Source organism: Erinaceus europaeus, chromosome 1 (genome assembly GCF_950295315.1).
Source record: "Erinaceus europaeus chromosome 1, mEriEur2.1, whole genome shotgun sequence".
NCBI lineage: Eukaryota > Metazoa > Chordata > Mammalia > Eulipotyphla > Erinaceidae > Erinaceus > Erinaceus europaeus.
In genome coordinates this window covers 180,774,204-180,799,397 of record NC_080162.1, presented here as the reverse complement: position 1 = coordinate 180,799,397, position 25,194 = coordinate 180,774,204, and positions in this window count along the sequence as shown.

Here is a 25,194-nt window from a genome sequence, read left to right as displayed (position 1 = left end):
CTATTATTTCTACAACTATCTATCTATATTTTTATATATGTGCCCATTTTTTCCTATGGTCACACCCTCACTTCCTTTCTAAGTCACACCTATACCTATTACTACATCCAAATATGCTTCTTTTTTTCCTCTTCTCTCTCTGGGTCCTGAAGGAATTGGAGTTCAAAGTCCTCTGGTCACCTTCACCTAACATTTCTCCCTCTCTGGGAATATGGACCAAAATTCTTGATGGGTGCAATAAAACTTTGGTGTATGGAAGGACAGGGTGGGTGGGGAGCACAGTGCCCCGTGTTCAATTTCACCAAACCAGGCTAGAACAACTTTTTTTTGCCATTAATTTTATTTCAGAGATAAGAGTTTCCCCCAGTGGTGCCTGAGTTAGAATTCAGTATGAGTGCGTAGTCAGCTAGGCGTTCTACCACGGGAGCTATGTTCTGATCTCAGATATTCTTTTACTTGTTTCTTCTTCATTAGTGATTGTCCAGAACTTTATAAAATTCTCATATTTTTCACAATATGAATATGAAAGTTTAGAGAGAAAAAAATGCAAGAAACAGGGCGTCGTGGAGTTTTTCCAAGCTCCCCGACTAAACTCTATGTTGTTCAGGCAGAGTGCAAGAGTCCTGGACGCTTGCGATGTCACTGCCCAGTGTCACTGCGCCATCTAGTGGACATAGAGCTCAATCACTATCTAAAGTCATCTCTGAGGCGCCGAATTCCAGAGAAAGGTTTAATCATTCATTGTTCTCGCCAGACTTGTCAGCTCCCAAGAGTCACCTTTTTTTTTTTTAAATAAAATGGAAATATTGACAAGATCATAGGATAAGAGGGGTACAATTCCCACCACCAGAACTCTGTGTCCCAATCATCTCCCTTGAAAGCTTTCCTATTATTTTTTTATTTTATTTATAAAAAGGAAACACTGACAAAACCATAGGATAAGAGGGGTACAACTCCACACAGTTCCCACCACCATAACCCCATATCCCATCCCCTCCCTTGATAGTTTTCCTATTCTTTAACCCTGTGGGAGTATGGATTCAAGGTCATTGTAGGATGCAGAAGGTTGAAGGTCTGGCTTCTGTAACTGCTTCCCCGCTGAACATGGGCATTGACAGTTTGATCCATACTCCCAGCCTGCCTCTCTCTTTCCCTAGTGGGGCAGGGTTCTGGGGAATCAGAGCTCCAACACATTGATGGGGTTGTCTGTCCAGGGAAGTCTGGTCGGCAGCATGCTAGCATTTGGAACCTGGTGGTTGAAAAGAGAGTTAACATACAAAGCCAAACAAATTGTTGAGCAATCATGAACCTAAAGGCTGGGATAGTGGAGAAGAAAAGTTGGGCGAGGTCTCTATTTTGTAGATAACAAGTAGGCATATTTTAGTTATATTCCAAGGGGCCTGTGGCTATACTAGTTTTTTTTTTTTTTTCCTGAACCTTATGTCTGGGGAGGCAGGCTCTAGGACACATTGGTGGGGTTGTCCGCCCAGGGAAATCTGGTTGGCATTATGGTAGCATCTGGAACCTGGTAGATGAAAAAGAGTCAAAATATAAAGCAGAACAAATTGTTGGCTAATCATGAACCTAAAGACAAGAATATTGCAGATGAAGATTTGGGGTCTCCATTTTGGAAAAAGCTAGTAGGTCTATTTTAGGTATATTCCAAGGGGCCCATGTCTCTACTAGTTTTTGCCTGAGTCTAACAGTTAATATGCAGGTGGACCCAAAGTATTGCCTGGGGAGATGGTGTCACAGTTGGAAAAGGGGCTAGAAAGCTGGATCAGAGAGTAGCTCCCAAATATGGGAAAAGTATATAAATATTGTTAACTGTAAACCCCATCGATTTGATCTGGGGCCCATATTCAGCATAGGAGCCTGTGTAACCTCTGAATCCCTGTGGGTCTGAGCTGGCATTCTGTGGTCACAGCTAGGGACATTCCAGGATGCACTAATTTCAGGACTCATCTTCCTCGAGTGGTAGAGTATGTTGCCCAGCCTTCCTTCAGAGAATGGAACATTCCCTACCATTGTTGATCCACAGTGAAGGCAAGGTCCTATAGGGGCCCTCAAAGGAGTCCATTATGTTGTTCCTGATGGAGGTGACCAGTGCATGTCACCTTTTTTTTTATTTATTTAAGAAAGGATAAATTAACAAAACCATAGGGCAGAAGGGGTACAACTCCACACAATTCCCACCACCCAATCTCCATATCCCACCCCCTCCCCTGATAGCTTTCCCATTCTCTATCCCTCTGGGAGCATGGACCCAGGGTCATTGTGGGTTGCAGAAGGTGGAAGGTCTGGCTTCTGTAATTGCTTCCCCGCTGAACATGGGCATTGACTGGTCAGTCCATACTCCCAGTCTGCCTCTCTCTTTCCCTAGTAGGGTGGGTGTCTGGGGAAGTGGAGCTCCAGGACATATTGGTGGGGTCTTCAGTCCAGGGAAGCCTGGCCGGCATCCTGATGGCATCTGGAACCTGGGGGCTGAAAAGAGAGTTAACATACAAAGCCAAACAAACTGTTGAGCAATCATGGACCCAAAGCTTGGAGTAGTGGAGAGGAAGTGTTGGGGGGTACTCACTGCAAACTCTAGTGTACTTCTGCAGGTATATATTTTGCAGTAGTTTATGGATATGTGTGAACATATGCTCTCTCTCACAGACCCTGGTGTATATCTAGGGTTTGCATGTCATGTTTTTAATGTTCATTGTAAGCATGAATCTGGGACACCAGAAATATCCTCCTCTAAACTGATAACTCCACTGATGAATTCAGCCTGTCCACTTGCACAAGTAGGCAGAGAACAAGTGAAAATTGGCAAGCTGGTATCTGTTAATGCTACAAAGAAGCTAGCCAAACACCTATCTTTTAATAAAGACACACCAAACAAATGGGGCAGCGAGACCTGCCAATACCGAGTAACAGTTTGACCTGTGTTTCTGCATCCAGTGCCTGTTGGCACAAGGAAGCCCAAGGTTGATGAGGGATAAGCCAAATCAGAGCTGAACCCCACTTTATTGAGGTGTTCGTAGAGGAAGCCAACTTCTCTTTGTAAGTGATTAAAAGCTTATCCCCAAAAGGCAAGTAAAATTTTCCCCACTAGCAATTCAGCTCTGGCATGCAGGGCAAGAGGTACTGAGCACCATAACAGTGAGAGGGTATCCACATAAAAAAAAATCCAATCAAAGGAAAGGTCTGCCTTGAAGGGGCACTTGGAGGCCAAAAATCCACTTCATCTTTATTTTCTATTCAAGTTTTTTGGCCACAGCTAATAGGCGGACCCTTATTAAACTTGAAAGACAACTGATTTGAAATCAACTAACTGAAATCAGTTGCTTGGCCATGAGTTCAGCTCATTCTGGCAACAGATGTATTAGCCAATAAGACGGTAGGTTAGTTTTCACTGAGTTTTGCTCAGGACACAGATTCTGTGGGGATAGTGCTCAGTGCTTGAGCACTTGACTACAGAATACAAATTCTCTAATCTGTTTATTATCAAAAATGTCATACTAGAATTAGAATGAATAAATTCACTGAGATAGTATTTGCCCTGGAGCACTTAAAATTTGATGGAAAGGTAAATTCCCAAACAAGAAGAAGGTTCAAGTAGGAAAGCTCTAAAAATACTTCAATATAAAGTTAAAAAAAAAAAGAATAAGTTAAAGTACAAGGAGAAAGTCTAGACATCTGAGCAAGTCCTTATTTCTTTCCCTTTTTACTGGTCTTCAAACCATGGGGCTCAAGACTGTGCTTTTTAGAGGCCAACTAAAGAATGTAAGAGGGGGCTGGAAAGTAACACGCCCAGCAGAGTGTGATGGTGTACAATGCACGAAGACCCAGGCTTAAAAGCTGGGTCCTCACCTGCAGAAGGGAAGCTTCATAGGCAGTGGAGCAGTGCTACAGGTGTGCCTCTCTATGCCTCTCTACCCTCCTCCTTCTCTCTCAATTTTTCTCTATCAAAAAAAAAAAAGAGAGAGACACCACCAATGTGTCCTGGAGCTCAGCTTCCCCAGAGACCCATCCTACTAGGGAAAGAGAGAGGCAGACTGGGAGTATGGACCGACCAGTCAACGCCCATGTTCAGCGAGGAAGCAATTACAGAAGCCAGACCTTCTACCTTCTGCAACCCTCAATGACCCTGGGTCCATGCTCCCAGAGGGATAGAGAATGGGAAAGCTATCGGCGGAGGGGGTGGGATATGGAGATTGGGCGGTGGGAATTGTGTGGAGTTGTACCCCTCCTACCCTATGGTTTTGTTAATTAATCCTTTCTTTAATAAAAATAAATAAATAAATAAAAATAAAAATAAAAGGAAAAAAATGTCACCAGGAAAAATGGATTTATTATTTAGGCACTGTGATCACCCCAGTGATAACCCTGATGGCAATAAATAAAGTAAAAGAAAAACTATAAATGAAGTAAAGACACTAAAGGAGAACGTGCTACTAAACTGTTCAGTCTAAACCACAGAGATCTGGAAACCAAAGGAGAACCTGGCCCCAACTCTTTCGGTTTGATTGGTTTGGTTTGGTTTGTGTCTCCAGGGTTATTGCTGGGTCTTGGTGCTTGCACTAGGAATCCACTGCTCCTGGAAGCCATTTTTCCCTTTTGTAGTCCTTGTTGTTTGTTGTTGTTGTTATTATTATTGCTGTCATTGTTGTTGGATAGGACAGAGAGAAATGGAGAGAGGAGGGGAAGACAGAGAGGGGAAGAGAAAGATAGACAACACTTGTGAAATGACACCCCCCCCCCCGAAAGTGGGGAGCTCGAACCGAGATCCTGATGTCGGTCCTTGGGCTTTGCACTATGTTAACCCGCTGCGCTACTGCCCGGCCCCCTAACTCTTTAGTGACTAAGTAGGAAGCTCAGTCTGAGTTCTCTGATGGCCTTGTGTGGACACAAGTCCTTCACAATGCATGGAGTGGGGAGTGACTTCTGGTAATACCCAACCCCTTGCCTCACCCAATAAACAATGTCAGCGCCAGAGAAATCAGTGATACTCAGTGAGTGACAGAACTAGGATTCAAGATGCTAAAGGCCATGCGCTTAACTTCATTTCATTGCTTCTGCAACAGGAACACGTAATGGAAGAATGACGTTTATTTTCTGCTTAGTTGAAAATGTTTACACTTCCACAAAAATATGAAGATTCCACCAACAATAAGAGACCCTACTCTATGGGGCCAAGTGGTGGCGCACCTGGTTGAGCGCACATGTTACAGTGCGCAAAGACCTGGGTTTGTGCCCCCAGCCCCGACCTGCAGGGGGAAAGCTTCACAAGTGGTGAAGCAGTGCTACAGGTGTCTCTCTGTCTCTCACCCTCTCTATCACCCTCTTCCCTCTTGATTTCTGACTGTCTCTATCCAAATAAATAAATAAAGATAATTTTAAAAAAAGAGAGAGACCCTACTCTCCTGAGTTTGCTATCCAGTAGACAAAGTAAACCAGCACATCTTCACTTCCCCGGCAGTGTGGAGTGTCGTATGCTTCTCTGTTACCCGCCGTGAAGCAAGCCAGCCCGACCAGAGCCTTCCGAAATTTTAACAACAGTGGAGAGGGGCTCCGGCTGGAGCCACATGCTGTAGCTGTAGGTGCATGGCAAAAGGCCAGTTCTGGTGAAGAGTGGAAGATTTTGTTGAGAGACTTAACACTGAATCCTAAATAATAGATAGAAACTCATTGGGAAAGAAAAAGAGAAAGGCAACTGGAATTGGCACATTGCACAAAAGTAAAAGATTCTGGGGTGGGTGGGTGGGGAGAATACAGGTCCAAGAAGGATGACAGTGGACCTAGTGGGGGTTGTACTGATAATGGAAAACTGGGAAATGTTATGCATGTACAAACTATTGTATTTACTGTTGAATGTATAACATTAATTCCCCAATAAAGAAATTTAAAAAAAAAAAAGAGAAAAGAGAAAGGCATTCTAGAAAGATCTCCAAGGAACTCTATGGAATTGTATCTCTGTTAACCTTACAGTCTTGTTAATCATTATTAAATTATTAATAGAAAAAGGAAAGATACCCAAACATAGGAGACTCTGACCAATTCAGAGTTCTGCAAAACTGATGTGTCTGGAGTGTCTGTGTCTATATTCCTGTAGCACATGTGCTGTCCGTGCCCCGTGTGTGTGCATCGACTGCTATGTGTGTTCGTTTACTCGTTAGTATGTGATATGTCTATGTAGTCTGTGTCTGTACTGTCTGCATGTGCCTGTGCCATGTCTGTGCTCTTTCTGTATGTGCACTCTGTGTGTCCATTCTCGGTGTGTGCGATCTGTGTGCTCAGTGTGGAAGTGTGCGCATGTGTGAGAGAAAGATAAATGTGCCTTGGAAGTGAAGGAGATCAGTGAGAAAGGCAGCAAATAGATCTTCAGAGTCTTGGCTACCGTACTAAAGAGTTAAGATGTCAGCCTGACAGGAATAGAAAAACCACTGAGCAATGTTACCTTGATGTGATTTAATAGGTATTACACGAACAGTCGTATGGAGTTTGAATTGGCAGAAGGAGTGAAACTTAAGATACTTTCAGGAAAGAGACAGCTTATATCCCCAACTAAACTTGTTTTTGTATGTGTTGACTATTATTAGTAGAACCATGGTGTATTGAGTCAGCAAACCCTCCTTCTGCGACCTACACACATACAGAGGCTCCCAGGAACTTTCTCCTAGGAACCAACCACAGCCCCCATGACCCCTATACCCTGGTCATCTCTTGTCTGGCCAGGGTGACGAACTGATCTGAGGCAACCTATCCAGAAGCAGAGGTAGGGAAAGTCCAGCATAAGAGCCAACCTACCTGTGAAATTATTTGGTAGGGCCCTACCAAAGCAGCCACAGGTAGGACTAGAAATTCAATAAATCTAGACAATTTTTTTTCATAGCAACATTAAGAGCTAATGTTTAGGCTGATACTTCTGTATGGCCTGTGAATGATGTTATAAAGGCTAAGTGGTGGTGCATCTGATTGAGCACACATGTACAAGGACCCGGGTTCAAGCCCCTGATCCCCACCTGAAGAAGGGAAGCTTCACTAGTGTGAAGCAATGCTGCAGCTAACGCTCTCTCCTCCCTCCTCTCTCTCCCTCTCTCTCTCTCTCTCTCTCTCTTTCTTTCTCTTTCAATTTCTCTGTCTCTATCCGATAAATAATAAATAGATAAAATTTTTAAAATATCCAAATATGGGGCCATGTGGTGGTGCACCTGATTGAGTGCACAAGTTACAATGTTCAAGGACCTGGGTTCAAGCCCCTGGTCTCCACCTGCAGAGAGGAAGCTTTGTGAGTGATGAAACAGTGTTGCAGGTGTCTCTGTCTTTTTATCACCCCCCTTCCCTCTTGACTTCTGGCTGTCTCTATCCAATCAATAAATAGAGACAATAAAAAAATTAATACTTAAAAATATAAATAGAAATAAAATATCCAAATAGTCCTCAGCGGAAAATACTTTCCCTGCCCCTGACTTAGGGTATCATCTTGTCACCTGGGTGTGGTTTGGGGGCATAGCTGCCCATCTGGACTGACAATGACTTTGTAAATTAGTCAGATCCTGCTCTGTGGAGTGTGGTGAGGAATGAAGGTATTATAAAGGGAGAAGGAGCAGAAGGTGAAGAAGCTGTTTGGAAAAACAGGGGCCAGGCAGTGGTGCATCTGGTTATGTGCACACACTACAATGCACAAGGACCCCAGTTAAAGCCCCTCATCCCCACCCACAGGGGGAATAGCTTCACAAATGGTGAAATAAAGCTACAGGTCTCTCTCTTTCTCTCTCCTTCTCTATCTCCCCAGCCCCTCTCAGTTTCTGTCTCTATCCAATAATAAATAAATAAGCAATAAATAAATAAATACAAAAACAGACAGACCCTATCTGGACATGGCAATAGGGTGTTTGTGCTGCTGAGGGGACACCAGAATAATCTAGCTACTAGATCTTTTTATGCCTCAACCAGATACACTGCACATAAACCCAGATCTCTGTGGGTGCTTATACAGCTATGCCCTATGGGGAAGATGCCTTTGTCCTTATTCCCATGGTTTCCAAACAACAATGCTCTGTTAAGTCAACTGCATGAGCTTCTGCTTCTGGTAACAGAGAGGAGCAAAGAACACACACACTGGTCTCTAGGGAGCCAGATGGTGGTTGAGATTTGTTGATGCAAAGTCAGATTATTTTTTTTAACTAACAGCTATTTAACCTCCCACCTTGCAGTTCCTAGTCCTGTCTTGGAGAAGAAGACAATATATATATACACACACACATATCACTGTCCTGGGATGATAAGTCTGTGGAAGGCATCATAGGACCTCCCTCATCCAGGACAACAGCACAGCCTGGTAAAGCACAAAACATTCATGCCTGAGGCCCCACAGGCCACACTTCAATCTGGCATCAACTTATTTTTTTTTTATTTTTTATAGTTTATTTCTTTATTGGGGAATTAATGTTTTACATTCAACAGTAAATACAATAGTTTGTACATGCATAACATTCCCCAGATTCCCATTTAACGATACAACCCCCACTATGTCATTCATCATCCTTCATGGACCTGTATTCTCCCCACCCACCCACCCCAGAGTCTTTTACTTTGGTGCAATATGCCAATTCCATTTCAGGTTCTACTTGTGTTTTCTTTTCTAATCTTGTTTTTCATGGCATTAACTTATGTTAAAGCTGAGAAGTTCTCTCTTTTTGTCTGTTTCTCTGCCTCTCTGCACCTCCGTGTGTGTGTGTGTGTGTGTGTGTGTGTGTGGCCTCACCCCCACTGGAAGTAGCTTCAGTGCTATGACTTCTCGATCTCTCTCTCTCTCCCCGCCCCCGTCTCCTTCTCCCTCTCTCTCCCCTCTCAATCTCTACTCAAAATAAACAAATAATAAATATTTTTAAAAGCAGAAGAAGTAGTGACTAGGAACAGAATTCCTTTGTCTTTTCAGTTGTATAAAAATATATTTTTTTGTGAGTAAAATCATTGGGAAACAAGAGGTAAAGTTCAGTGTTATGATCAAATGCAAGGTTCAGCCAAATGCTCCATACAGTGCAAAACTTGGTGGATGGCACCATTACTGCCTTAACTAGAATGTTCTTGATTGCGAGTGACAGAACCCAACTAAAAGTGGGATTTCAGAAGCTGAGATGGGATGTGGTTCATAGTATCAAAAGAGGAGCTTCTGTAGAATTCAGATTTCAAAGACATCCATCCCTACCAGACCTCCCTCTTTCTCTCTGCGCTTGCTCTTATCCTGAAGAAAAGCAAGGGAAGTAAGACATTGCTGTCAAATCCAGACCTGCATCACACAGGAGAGTTTTTCTCCCAACTTGGCTGATGGTCATGGGATGGCTGATTAGCCCCAGCCAGCTCAAGGCTCAGAGACGAATTCTCCAGTTGAACTGACCCAAACTAGCTTGCCCGCACCTTTATGAAAACCAAAACACATTACTCTCTACAGTTGTTCACACATTTGTTTCAGTTACTTGACTTTACTAAATATTACTCTGCTTGGTGGAAGCAAGAATTTCTTAACCTCCAATGGTGAGGTTTGGCCCCATAGCTGCCAAGGTCCTGCTAAAGTTCTCACTATTGAATAAGGAGATGTTCACACTCCTCTGGCAGAGATTTCTAGGGCTTGCATATTCTCTATAAGCCAAAATCGTCCTTCCTCTCCTTTCTTGAGAGACTCTGCCCCCAAATCACTGACAAAAGGGAATCATTCATAAACAAGGCAAGAGAAGGGAAACAATGCACAAGGACCCAGGTTCGAGCTTCCAGTCCCCATCTGCAGGGGGAAAGCTTAACAAGCAGAGAACCAGAGCTCCAAGTGTCTCTCTTTCTCCCTAACTCCCCATTCCCTCTCAATTTCTGTCTCTATCCAAAAAAAAAATTTTTTTAAAGGAAGAAAAAGAAAAAGGAAGCATAGAGTGAAGCTTGGGTGGGGTGTATTGTGGCAAATCAAAGGACCCTGGAGTGGGAGTGGGAGTGGGGTAGGAGGAGGTGTGAGGTACCCAGAATACCACAGTGCAGAGGGATTCTCATTGGTGGTGGGAGTGGTTTACAGATACCTAGCACAGGGTGGTAAGAAACTGTACCCATGTGAGGGGGGCAGGCAGTGGTGTACCAGGTTAAGCTCACATAGTACGAAGCATAAGGACCAACTCAAGGATCCTGGTAAGAGTCCCTGGCTCCCCACCTGCAGGAGGGTTGCTTCACAAGTGATGAAGCAGGTCTGCAGGTGTCTCTCTTTCTCTCTCACTCTCTATCTTCCCCTCCTCTCTCCATTTCTCTCTGTCTTATTGAAAACATGGTCACAGAAGCAGTAGGTTCTAATGCAGGCACCAAGCCCCAGTGATAACCCTGGATGAAAAGGAAAAGAGAAAAGGAAAGAAAGAAAGAGAGAAAGAAAGAAAGAAAAGAAGAAAGGGAGGGAGGAAGGAAAGAAAGAGAGGGAAAGAGAAGCCATACTCATGTGTCAACTATCCTGTAAAACATTATTTCCTCAATAAAATGATTTGAGTAAACGGAATTCAGGGCATTTGAAGCTTCTATAGAAGAGAATAAAACATCACTTATAGGTGAGAGATGAGAAAATTTCAAAGTCAAACTTCACCATCTTAAAATGTCCTCTAGAAAGAAGGCCAATGACACCAGTTTAGGCTTCCTGTGTGCTGGACACACTGGAGTGGCGTTACTGACTTGCCCAGCCCTCACTGCACAAAGCGGGATCCAGGGAAACTGGGCTAATAAGTACTTCCAGCCACTATTGAGTGAGAAAGTTATAGTGAAGGTGAGTCTATAAAACAGAAATCTAGGGCCTAGGAGAAAACATAGATGTTCTGCCACAGACTTTCATGCCTGAGGCTGACGTCCCAGGTTCAGTCCCCATCACCAGCATAAGCCAGAGCTGAGCAGTACTCTCAAAAAATAATAATAATAAAATATAATAATAAAACAAAAATTTAAAAATATATTTGCCCATCAAGAGCAGGACAGGGAAAAATAAACTCAAAATACCTATGGTTAACCAGCTGGGAAAGTTGGAAAAACAGAGGCTTTTGTAATATATATATGTTAAAGGGCTCTTTTTGCAGGGTTTATAAAATCAGCAGATTTATTAGGCTCTTAAAAACCATGCTAAGGAAAACAGCAAGAGAGAAAAGACTAGCCATCCATGCAGCATGAGTTGCGAGTCCTTAGACTTTGTTCACCAGCATTCAGTTTCCATGACACTTGGGTCCCAGGAGCATCAGGTGCAAGAGATCAGGCACCAAAGGCAGCAAGTAGGAGAACAGGAAAAAAAGCAAAAGGAACTATTTCTTCCAGACTTTCCTTTAAATAAGCTCCAGTTCCCACAATTTCTGGCATGTTTACATGCTATTCTATAGTCTGTCATATGCCGATGACATTGCATACAAATGGCACCGCTTCCTTTTGTTTACAGTCAGTAAAGCGAAAGTATTCCCAACTAGAGGCGGCTGAGAAGCATCTGATGCATGTGGCATAAAAACAAACTTCAAGTAATTATAGCTACTCAGAAAAAGAAGGTAACCACAGGGGCTGGAAAGATAGCTCACCTGGCATGCTGCCTGCTTTGCCTGAGCAAGGCCCAGGTTCAAGCCCCCATACAGTACTACAGCACTGAGGAGAGCTTTGGTGCTTTGGTGCTGTAACATCTTTCCCTTAAAGAGAGTATGGGGACCAAGCAGTGGCACACCTGGTTAAGCCCACACATTACAGAGCACAAGGGCCCAGGTTTAAGACCCTGGTCCTCACCTGCAGAGGGAAAGCTTCATGAGTGATGAAGCGGGGCTGCAGGTATTTCTCTGTCTCTTCCCCCATCTCTATTACCCCTTCCCCTCTCAGTTTCTCCTTTTCTCTGTCCAATAATAAAGAAATAAAAATATTAAAAAAAAGAAAGGTGGTGTGGTCCAGAAGATGACACAGTGTAATTGACTTTCAAGCAGGAGGTCCCAAATTCAATCCCCGGTGACATGTGCCAATATGATGCTCTAGTTCTCTTCTCTCTCTCCTCCTATCTCTTTTATTAATAAATAAATCAAATTTAAAATGGAGGGGCATCAGCACACACTTCACAGCATCTGTCAGTGATGGACCCAGATGTTGGAGGTCTGGTTCACATGGCAACCTTCTTGAACTTCACTGAGCAAGAGTTACTTCTTGTCTGACCCTTGCTTTCTGGAATTACATATATGATTTATTTCTCAGACAGTGTGGTCCTTTAAAAAAAGATTTGTTTATTTTACTTATTTATTAGGGCAGAGAAATTGAGAGAGAAAGGGGAAATCGAGAGGCAGATGAAGAGAGATACCTGCAGCACTGCTTCTAAAGCTTGCCCCCTGCAGGTGGGGACTGGAGGCTTGAACCTGGATCCTTATGCATGGTAGAGTACATTCAACCAGTGCGCCACTTCCAGGCCCCTAAGGTGGCCCTTTCTAAGAAACCACCAGTCTGTGAGATCCTGCTGAGGAAAAGCAGTGTTTTCTCCTATTGCCACCTCCACCAGCTGTGTGAGGTGACCATCACCTGCATTATCCACATCGGTCCCAGGGGCAGAAAGGGGTGTTACCTTGTAACAAAGGCATAACAAGGAACTTGATGTCACATCCCATTTCTGGCAAGAAATGCCCACTAACTTAGCAAGTATTTGGAAACAATAATGTCCACGTTGCCTCCTCTCATCTTCAATAAATATTAAGCTGGAGCTATACTTTATGGGGTTCAATCCTCTCCTCCCCAAATAGGAAGTGTTATAATTACAAAGAAAAAAAGGGGGGTCTTTGAAAGGACACATACGAATAATGATCCCCGAACAGAGCTGTGGATACTTTCTTCTTTAATGAAGTTATTTACTCTCATTCCTTTGGCTCTTGAAGGAAAGATAATCTCAGTAGCTTGTTTTCCTAGCCTTTCCTTTTATTTGCCCCTTTGGATATAAAGCGTCTGTTCCGAATTACTCAAATATGCCTAGAACGCGAATGCATGCTGGTGATTATGGCCTTTTGCACATTTAATGTGGAAAAACCTCACTAACAAGAAAATAGGAACGCTCCAAGATAATGATCTTCCTTCCTCTTGTGGCCTCTATGTAGCCAGTCGGTTACATACTCCATACTCCTGGCTCTGAACCCCAATTCTTGTGCAACCCTTTGGAAATGGACACCCTCCAACCTGTGGCATGTCATGGTCAGGCTATTCTTCCCACACTGGTGGTGCCAGCCCTGAGAAGCAAACCCAGGATTTATTGACACTCACTCCACAGAGGGAGGGGATGCAAGTCAGTAAAGCAAATAGCAGTGACGCACCCAGTTCCAGCAACTTCTATCTTATGCATGAAGACAAGGAAACATAGCCCTTGCCCCAGGCTATAGGGCCCCTTGACTACACTGGACCAGTATTTCACTGAATTAATTACCATCTGCCCTCCCCTCCACTGACTCCCATGGGTGAAGAAAGGAGTCCCACCCCAGGGTTGGCCAAATATTCACTAGGGGCACCAGATAGATGAAGTGGACCTCTCTCTCTCTCTCTCTCTTTTTATTTGTTATTAGTAATTTTAATAATGGTTAGCAAGATTGTAAGATAACAGGGGTACAATTCCATACAATTCCCATCACCAGAGTTTCATCTCCCATCCTCTTCACTCAAAACTTTCTTATTCTTTGTCCCTCTGGGACTACAGACCAAAATTCTTTATGGGGTGCAGAAGGTAGAAGGTCTGGCTTCTGTCAGTGCTTCTTCACTAGAATGGATGTTGGCAGGTCAATCCATACTCTCAGCCTGTTTCTATCTTTCCCTCATAGGGTGGAGCTCGGGAGAGGTGAGACTTTGGGACGCATTGGTGAGGTCGTGGGCAGCTCTTTTTAATCATATCCTCACAACCAGGAGGAGAACACTGCGGCCACAGCCACACAGGAGCCGCCCTTCAGAGCAGAGTAAACCAGGAATTGCGGGGATCAGTTTTGTAGCATCACTAGGGCAGGGTGCCTTTTGGTTCCCCAAAGAGTATGCCAAGGGCCAGGACATGGCACTGGGTTAAGTGCACATGATATAAAGTACAAGGACCAGCTCATAGGATCCTGGTTCAAGCCCCCGGTTCCCCACCTGCTGGGGGGGGGGTCACTTCATAAGCAGCGAAGCTGATCTGCCGGTGTCTATCTTTCTCTCCTTCTCTCTGTCTCCCCCACCCCTCTCAATTTCTCTCTGTCCTTGCCAATAAAAGGGAGGGAAATGGCCACCAGGAGCAATGGATTCATAGTGCAGGCACCAAGCCCCAGCAATAACCCTGGAAGCAAAAAAAAAAAAAAAAAGTATGCCACTGGCTTGTTTGAATGAATTCTTGGACTGGCAGGGAATTGAAAATTGGTGTTCAGGAATAAGCAATCACTCTGCCTGGTCTTTGTGATGAGGAGGATTGTTTGGCAAAGGCATGTCATCCACCAAAGCAAAGGGGGGAGGGGCATTTGTGGTGGATTTGTTCTAGGCACTTTGGTTTCAGCTGTGAAGGCGGCACGGAATATTGAGCTTAAGTGTAGGCCTGTATCCCATACACTTCACCACACCTCCTTCCTTTTCATCTGTGTCCAGCATATGGATTACTCATAGCTATTCTTCTATACCCCATGATTTTTCTCATTCCATTTATCAGCCTTCTTAGTCAATTTTATGTAAGGACTGTTTCCTACCAAAATGGCAAGCTTCTGAAACCCTCAGTGCAGAGAGACTTTCTGGAAGAACTGGAAATAAGGACTTTGGGGCTGGCTGGTGGCACACCCATTACTGCACGCTACCATGCACAAGGACACCTGTGTTTAAGCCACCCGTCCTCACTCTCAGGGGGTAAACTTCAGAAGCAATGAAGCAGTGATGCAGCTCTCTCTCTCTTTTAGAAATTTATTTATTTATTCATGGGAAAGATTGGCAGAGAGATAAAGAACCAGACATCACTCTGGTACATGTGCTGCCAGGGATTGAACTTGGGACCTCATGCTTGAAAATTCAGTGCTTTATCCACTGAGCCACCTCCTGGACCATTCTTTCTCTCTGTGTGTCTGTCTCCCCCTTCCTTTTCACTTTCTCTCTGTCTCTCTATCCAAAATAAATAAATAAAATTAAGAAGCACTTTGAAAAAATTTGATTAGTGATTTAATATTTATTTACAAAATTACAAGATAATAGGATTTAATAATTATTATTGATAATAATTTTCACTGCTCCCACCACCAGAGTTCTGAACCCCCAGTCCACTCATTGCAAACTACAGCAGTTCTCTTAAGGTTGCAGATATGGGTTAAGTATTATTTCTACAACTATCTGTCTATATTTGTATATATTTGCCCCCTTTTTTTTTTTCCTATGGTCCCATCTTATTTTTCTTTCCAAGTCTATAGATATAAAGATAATGAATTGTGGAACTTTCATAAAGATGGAAACCATTTCATGAGAATGACTAACTCCAATTAGCTCTCATTCAATTTATTATGCCTTGCTAATTACAACAAATTGTAGACACGTATACACATGATGAAAAAAAGCATGCTGCAATATTAATGGTGGCAATCTCGGTGAGGTGAAATGTCCCCTCCCTTTGATCTTATTTTGCAATAATTATAAAAGCAGAGAAAGTTGTAAAATTGATAAAGGTGTCCTCTGTCCCTTTATTTTGCCCAATGCCTCCCCTCAATAGTACTCCCTTCATTTTGCTGGCCTTTCTTTTTTTTTAATTTTTATTTATAAAAAGAAAACACTGCCAAAACCATAGGATAAGAGGGGTACAATTCCACATAATATTCAGTACCAGGACTCCCTATCCCATCCCATCCCCTCCCCTGATAGATTTCCTATCCTTTAACCCTCTGGGAGCATGCACCCAGGGTCATTATGAGGTGCAGAAGGTGGAAGGTTTGGCTTCTGTAATTGCTTCCCCACTGAACACGGGCACTGGCAGGTCGATCCATACTTCCAGCCTGCCTCTCTTTTTCCCTAGTGGGGTGGGTTTCTGGGGAAGCAGGGCTCCAGGACATATTAGTGGGGTCGTCTGCCCAGAGAAGTACGGCTGGTATCATGGTAGCATCTGGAACCTGGTAGCCAAGTAATGAGGTTGAAGGGTTGACATTCCACGCTTGACGTCTCTGGATACAGTCCGAAGTGAAGCACGCTGAGATGGTATTCATTGCATTGATTAGGCTGAGATCAGCAGATGTCCTTGTGCTTTGCGCCACATGCACTTAACCCACTGTGTTACCACCCGACTCCTGGAGTATCAGTCTTCTGAGTTTCTTTTGGCTGCCTACACTCCTGGGTAGGAGTTGATATCTTGCTACTGCTTGTCTTGCTGCATTTCTCAGTCCCAAGAGTCCAAGTCTGCATCTCAGTGGTTATGTTCTGTCACCAGAGTAGTGAGTAAAGGATGATTGAAAAACCAGCATCTTGGGGGCAGGTGGTGGTGCACCCAGTTAAGTGCTCATGTTACAGTGCTCAAGGACTCAGTCTGAGCCCCTGCTCCCTATTACAGGGTGGCTGCTTCACCAGTGATGAAGCAGATTAACAAGTGTCTATTTTTCTCTCCTCCCCTTCCCTTTCAGTTATCTCTGTGTCCTATCAAAATAAAATAGAAAGGAAAAACAATGGGGGTGGGGGGATGGCCTCCAGGAGTGGTAGATTTGTACTGCCAGTACCAAGCCCTAGTGATAAGCCTGGTGGCAGTAAAATAATAATAATAATAAACATAATGCTGTGGGATCATATTAATAGCCTCCCTCTCCTCCTCTTCCTTACTCTTCTTTTTTTTTATTGTTTATTTTTTATTTAAGAAAGGATTAATTAACAAAACCATATGGTAGGAGGGGTACAATTCCATACAATTCCCACCACCCAATCTCCATTTCCCACCCCCTCCCCTGATATCCCTCTGGGAGCATGGACCCAGGATCATCGCGGGTTGCAGAAGGTAGAAGGTCTGGCTTCTGTAGTTGCTTCCCTGCTGAACATGGGCGTTGACTGGTCGGTCCATACTCCCAGTCTGCCTCTCTCTTTCCCTAGTAGGGTGGGTCTCTGGGGAAGCTGAGCTCCAGGACATATTGATGGGGTCTTCAGTCTAGGGAAGCCTGGCCGGCATCCTGATGACATCTGGAACCTGGTGACTGAAAAGAGAGTTAACATACAAAGCCAAACAAATTGTTGAGCAATCATGGACCCAAAGCTTGGAATAGTGGAGAGGAAATGTTAGGGGGATACTCACTGCAAACTCTAGTGCACTTCTGCTTTCAGGCATATATTTTGCAGTAGTTTACAGATACGTGTGAACATATGCTCTCTCTCACAGAACTGGTGTATATCTAGGTTTTGGGACTTTGTTAGAAAGTGAACCACCTGAGATGAAATTAGAGTATACTATGAAAGGAAAGGTCTCACCCGAGTAATGAAGTTGAAGGGTTGTCATTCCACATGTGAAGTCTCTGGACACGGTCTGAAGTGAAGCATGTTGAGGTGGCAATCGTTGTGTTGGTTAGGTTGTGATCGGCAGATGCAATATTATTTGGTATGGATTGGGAGAGGCATACGGGAAAGTGGGCCCTATCCAAGGGTTCCAGGACTGGGGGAAGTAGGGGCTCTATAGTGGAGATGTGAGGTTCCTGCTGTCTTAGGGTTCAAAAAGACAATCGATAGTTAATGTTATCATCACATTGTTTGGTCATTGGGTTAACTTTGAAAAGTCCTTTTGTTAGGATTTGCTGTACAGTACCCAGTATATTGTATATAGCTGTGCTATTGGATGCTTCTGATCTACTTGGTCTAGGCTTTTGAGAGAGTCCGCATATCAAATACACAGCCTATATATTAAAAAGATTCAGTTTGTGTTTTGAAAAACTTTGAGACATACAATTGATTTTCCCCCTCTCATATTAATTAACTACTGATTTATATGTCTACATTTTGCTAGGAGTGCACATAAACACCATTCCCACCACCAAAAGACTGTGACCCATCCCTCCCACCCACTCCCACCCCCCACTGGCCCAGGAAGCTGCATGTCTACCCCTCACCACAGGGTTTTTACTTTGGTGCCCTACTTACCCTTACTCTTCTTTTTTAAGATCACTTTTGGAGAAAATATTGATTGTCAAGACTGTTGTCACCAGTTCACAGTTTCTCTCTTCCTTTCCTACAGCAAATCCTAACAAAGGGATTTTTCAAAGTTAACCCAATTGCCAAATAATGTGATTATAGCAATAACAATTGTCTTCTTAAACCCTAAGACAGCAAGAACCTCCCGCTTCCTCTATAGAGCCTATGTTTCCCCCAATCCTGGAACTTCTAGGGTGGGGCTCACTTTCTTGCTTGCTTCACTCAATTCATACCAAATGATATTGCATCCACCAATCCCAATTTAATCAACACAGTGAGTACCACCTCAGTATGCTTCACTTCAAACTGTGTCCTGAGACGTCAGGCATGGAACGTCAACCCTTCACCCTCATTACTTGGGTGAGACCTTTCCTTTCATGGTATTCTCTAATTCCATTCCAGGAGGTTCACTTCCTAAAAAAGTCCCAAAACCTAGATATAGACCATGTTCTGTAAGATAGAGCATATGTTTACATGTATCCATAAATTAGGGCAAAATTACACAATAGTTTGTAGTGAGTCTGTAAAAAGTTCATAATGAAATAGTGTCTACTTAGACTTAGATATCCTCCTCACCTATTTCCTATTTCTTATTACAGTTATTACTCACTCCAAAGCTAACCTCATCAAAGCAAGGACTGCAAAAGCTGAATAAGGGCAAGAGACTGGCATACTTTAACGATGACATTTTAGTCACTATCAGGCCACCCCATCATCTGGGGCCCTATTCAGGGAGTTCTGAGATTCCCGAACAGACATGATGGGCGTAGACCTCGAATAAATCCCTCTCTCCATTGTTACTGGTCATTTCTATCAGGAACAATACAATAGATCATTTTGTGGGCCCCCATAGGACCTTGCCCTTAACTTGGATCAACACTAGTAGAGAATGTTCCATCCTGTGAAGGGACGCTGGACAACATACTCTATGCTACACCTGAGAAAGATGGGTTCTGATATTGGGGCAGCCTGGAATGTTCCTACTCATGACCACAGAATGTGAGCTCAGATCTACAGGGATGCAGAGGTCACATAGGCTCCTAAGCTGATTATGGACCCCAGATCAGATCAAAGCAATGGGGTTTAGAGTCAACAATATTTATATACCTTTCCCATATTAGGGAGCTATTCTCTTCCCTGATCCAGCTTTCTGGTCCTTTTCCCAGCTATGACATCATCTCCCCAGATAATAACTTGGATCCACCAGCATATCATATTTCAGGCTCAGGGGAAAAAAGAAAAAAAGAAAGAAAGAAAGAAAGAAAAACTAGTATAGCCACAGGCCCTTTGGAATTTAACTAAAATATGCCTACTAGCTATCTACAAAATGGAGGACCCCCAACTCTTCATCTGCACTATTATAGCCCTTAGGTCCATGATTGGTCAACAACTTGTCCGGTGTTGTATGTTAACTCTTTTCAACCACCATGTTCCAGATGCTAGCATGCTGCCGACCAGACTTCCCTGGACAGACAACCCCACCAATATGTCCTGGAGCTCCACTTCCCCAGAGCCTTTCCCCACTAGGGAAAGAGAGAGACAGGCTGGGAGTATGGATTGATCTGTCAATGCCCATGTTCAGCGGGAAAGCAATTATAGAAGCCAGACCTTCAACCTTCTGCAACCCACAATGACCTTGAGTCTATACTCCCAGAGAGTTAAAGAATAGGAAAGCTATCAGGGAAAGGGATGGGATACAGAGTTCTGGTGATGGGAATTGTGTGGAGTTGTCACTCTCTTATCCTAGGGTTTATTCAATGTTTCCTTTTTATAAATAAAAAAATTTTTTAAATGCCTACTACACCTCCCTACACACTAAAAATTGATTTTCCAGATGAGCTTGAGAAAAGAAGTTCTCTTTTCTATTAGTTTCTTTGTTGTTGTTGTTTTGTCATCACCAGAACTTCACTGTTCTGGGCTGGGTTTTATAGGTAGAAAAACAGAGAGAGAGAGAGAGAGAGAGAGAGAGAGAGAGAGAGAGAGAGAAAGGAGGAGAAGGAGAAGGAGAAGAAGAAAAAGACCAGAAAGTACCAAAGCTTTCTCTAGTACAATAGAGTCAGGCTTGAACCAGAGTCAAGTGCACAGCTAAGCAGATCTCCAGGTGAGCTATTTTGCTGGACCTCTCAATTCTATTTTAAATCACTACCATATGGCTAAGTGGTAATATAACTGGATTCCCAAGATTTCACAGAACTGATAGGTTTGCTATATCAGGAAGAGCATGATCAGAAAGAGCCTGGGGCGTTGACTAAGAGTCGGTAGTTTGGAATCCAGTCTCCTTGGTGAAAAACCTCTCTTCAGGATGAAACACTGCATGGCCTTGGGAAAGGCCAGACATCCTGTGATGAAACTGGTTAAGAGTACCTAAAAAAGGTTAAGTGATTTATAAATAAGGCCCTGCATCATGGTACACCTGATAGGACACCCATTACAGTACACAAGGACTCAGGTTCAAGCAGCTGGATCTCACCTGTAGGGGAGAAGCTGTGAAACAGTGCTACAGATGTCTTTCTCTTTCTCTCTCTATCTCCCCCTTCTGTGTTAATTTCTATCTCTACCCAAAATAATAAATAAATAAATAAATAATTTTAAAAAAGAGAAATACAGCATGAACTCTGTTTAACTCATTCCAAGCACATAACAAGCACTTTAAAAAACTGTTAACGGAGAGACTTCCGGAGGCGGAGCTACGAGCAGCAGATCGCTTTCTCTCCTCTCCTCTCCTCTCCCGGATCAACGAGGAATACCAAAGGAGACCACCCGGACCGAAACAAGACAGGACTAGAATGACCACAGAAACCCAGTAAATCACCCGTGAGTACAAACACGCGTGGCTGGTGACAAAGAGGAGAGAGGGGCCTAAGGAGAGATTAAGTGACTGCTAACAGTTCGACAGTTTGTCAGTGGAGACACCACCTCCAGTCTGCTCCACCAACAAGGGGACAGCTGAAGGGAGGAAAGGACTCCCCAGAGACTCACCAAGTACAACTCTGAGTCTCCATTGCTACTACCCTCAGAATCTGGAGCAGCAACAGGGAGGGACACCAGGGCACAGAGATCTAACCGGGAAACTCAGGAGAAGACCTATACCTCGGTGGCATAGCTGAAGGGCTGTGAAAGTCTCTTTGCATAACCACTGGATTATCTCTGCCACACCCTGCTTTATCTCTTGGTCAGGAGTCATTGATTAAGCCAAGAAGCCTATTGATAGTTTAAAAGCCCTCAGGCTACCATAGCCTACAGGGAAAAAAAAAAAAGGCTTTTACACCACTGAACTCCAAGTCAGGGATTGAAAAACCTCTTAACTTATATAAAATGGTTAAAACAACAAGAAAAAATAATGGAGACTCGAACCAGGACAAGAGTCCAGCTAAAAGTCCTCCAGAGGGCAAAGCACAAAACAACGAGTTCAACATCCAAACATTAGCTAAGGAAATAATAACAGGAGTGAGTAAAGAATTTGAAAAAATTATAATCAGAACTGCAGGAACAACAAATGAGAATATGGAAGAAAATTCTAATAATCTCATGGTTATTAGAGAGCTGAAAGCTGAAATTGCTGAGCTAAGAAGGCAACTAGATGAACAAGCTAAAACAGTATCAGAGCAGGGCAACAAAATAGATGAACTCCAGAAAGCAGTAGAGGGCAGAGAGAATAGAATCAATGAGGCTGAAGACAGAATTAGCAAGATTGAGGATGAATTAGAGACAACTAAAGAAGAAGTAAGAGATCTCAAAAAGAGATTAAGAGATGCTGAAAACAACAACAGAGTCCTATGGGATGACTTCAAAAGAAACAATATACGCATTATTGGCTTACCAGAGGAAGAAAGAGAAGGGGAGGAAGAAAGCGTTCTCCAGGCCATAATAGCTGAAAATTTCTCTAGTCTAGACAACACCAAAGACATAAAGATTCAAGAAGCCCAGAGGGTCCCAAACAGAATTAACCCAGACCTAAAGACACCAAGACATGTCATACTTAGATTGGAAAGGAATAAGGATAAAGAAAGGATCCTCAAGGCTGCAAGAGAAAAACAAAGAGTCACCTACAAAGGAAAACCCATAAGATTAGCAGCAGACTTCTCCATACAAACACTACAGGCCAGAAGAGAATGGCAAGATATCTATCGAGTGCTCAATGAGAAAGGCTTTCAGCCAAGAATACTATATCCTGTTAGACTGTCATTCAGACTAGATGGAAGCATCAAAACCTTCTCAGACAAGCAACAGTTGAAGGAAGCAACCATCACCAAGCCTGCCTTGAAAGAAGTTCTGAAAGGTTTCCTATAAACAACCAGACCACCACAAATAGAACGTATATCAAAACACTCTAAAACTCTACAAGAATGGCGTTAAAATATCTTCAATCTTTGATATCAATAAATGTGAATGGCCTGAATTCACCTATTAAAAGACACAGAGTAGGAAGATGGATCAGAAAACACAACCCAACAATATGTTGTCTACAGGAAACTCACCTAACGCAACAAGACAAACACAGACTTAAAGTGAAAGGATGGAAAACTATCATTCAAGCCAATGGCCCACAAAAAAGGGCAGGAACAGCTATTCTCATATCTGACATGATAGATTTGAAAATAGATAAGATTAAAAAAGATAGGAATGGACACTACTTAATGCTCAGAGGATCAATCAATCAAGAGGACTTAACAATTATTAATATCTATGCACCCAATGAGAAGCCATCTAAATACATCAAACTTCTACTGAAAGAGCTACAGCAATATATTAACAGTAACACAATCATAGTAGGGGACTTCAACACCCCACTATCTCAACTTGACAGATCATCCAGGAAGAAAATCAGTAAAGATATAAGGGAGCTAAATGAAGAGATAGATAACCTAGAACTATTGGACATTTTCAGAGTCATTCAGAGCAAGTTGTGGTATATATACACAATGGAATACTACTCAGCTGTAAAAAATGGTGACTTCACTGTTTTCAGCCGATCTTGGATGGACCTTGAAAAAATCATGTTGAGTGAAATAAGTCAGAAACAGAAGGATGAATATGGGATGATCTCACTCTCAGGCCAAAGTTGAAAAACAAGATTAGAAAAGAAAACACAAGTCGAACCTGAAATGGAATTGGAGTATTACACCAAAGTAAAAGACTCTGGGGTGGGTGGGTGGGTGGGGAGAATACAGGTCCATGAAAAATGATGAATGAAATAGTGGGGGTTTTATTGCTAAATGGGAATCTGGGGAATGTTATGCATGTAAAAAAAGAAAGAAGAAGTAGAAACGCAAAGCAGAAATTGACTGAGTTTGGAGTATGGCACCAAAGTAAGAAAGCAGAAGTATACTCGAGTTTGCAGTGAGTACCTCCCTAATACTTCCTCTCCACTTTTCCAAGCTTTGGGTCCATGATTGCTCAACAATTTGTTTGGCTTTGTATGTTAACTCTCCTTTCAGTCACCAGGTTCCAGGTGTCATCAGGATGCCGGCCAGACTTCCCTGGATTGAAGACACCACCAATGTGTCCTGGAGCTCAGCTTCCCCAGAGACCCATCCTACTAGGGAAAGAGAGAGGCAGACTGGGAGTATGGACCGACCAGTCAACGCCCATGTTCAGCAGGGAAGCAATTACAGAAGCCAGACCTTCTACCTTCTGCAACCCTCAATGACCCTGGGTCCATGCTCCCAGAGGGATAGAGAATGGGAAAGCTATCGGGGGAGGGGGTGGGATATGGAGATTGGGCGGTGGGAATTGTGTGGAGTTGTACCCCTCCTACCCTATGGTTTTGTTAAGTAATCCTTTCTTAAATAAAAAAAATAATAAAAAAATAAATAAATAAATAAATAAATAAATAAATAAAAACTGTTAACCGTCATGGGGCAGGGGAGAAAGCCTACTGGTTATGCAAGATTTTCATGCCTGAGGCTTCAAAGTCCCAGGTTCAATCCCCTGAATCACCAGAAGCCAGAGCTGAATAGTGCTCCTCTCTCTCTCTCAATCTCTCTCCCTTCTCTCTCTCTCTCTCTCCCTGTCTCTCCCTCTCTCTCTCTCTGTCTCATAAAGTATATCTATATTTTTTTTTCCTCCAAGGTTATTGCTGGGGCTTGGTGCCTGCACCAAAAATCCACTGCTCCTGCAGGCTATTTTTTCCCTTTTGTTACCCTTGTTGTTTTTTTATCGTTGCTGTGGTTATTATTATTCTTGTCACTCTTGGATAGGACAGAGAGAGAAATGGAGAGAGGAAGGGAAGACAGAGAGTGGGAGAGAAAGATAGACACCTGCAGACCTGCTTCACCACCTGCGAGGTGATCCCCCTGCAGGAGGGGAGATGGGGCTGGAACCCAGATCATTATGCTGGTCCTTGTGCTTCACACTGTATGTGCTTAACCCGCTGTGCTACCACCCAGGCCCCATAAAGTATATTTTTAAATGTTAGCTGTTTAAAAATAAACAGTGGTGGGAATGGTGTTAATATACACTCCTATTAACTCATAGTTTCACAAATCACTATTTCATTAATATGAGAGGGGGAAATGGGTTGAATGTCTCAAACTTTTTGATGCATAGACCATAGCTCTGAGTATATGTTCCTTCACTCTAAGTACTTAAGACTTCAAATTGGTAATCAGATTGAATTTTAACAGTGGGCTCAAATTGTTAATACATCTATAATAATTACTTGTTCTTTGAAATATTAAATCACCTATAAGCTTAGACCAGGGAGAACAGAAGCAACTGGTGGCATCACTTTCTAAGATACAGCTATATATAAATAGCATTAAATTATATAAATTATGTTGTATGATACAACAAATCCTAATAATGGGATTTTCAAAATGAACCCACTTGCCAAATGATTTGGTTATAGCAATAACTATCTATTGCTTTCTTAAACCCTAAGACAGCAGGAACCTCCCCCATTCTCTACAAAACCCATATTTTTCCCAGTCCTGGAACCCCTGGGGTGGGGATCACTTTCCTGCATGCTTCTCTCAATTCATATCAATTGATACTGCATCTGCTGAATCCAACCTAATCAATGCAACACACCGACATGTTTCACTTTTTTTGTATCCA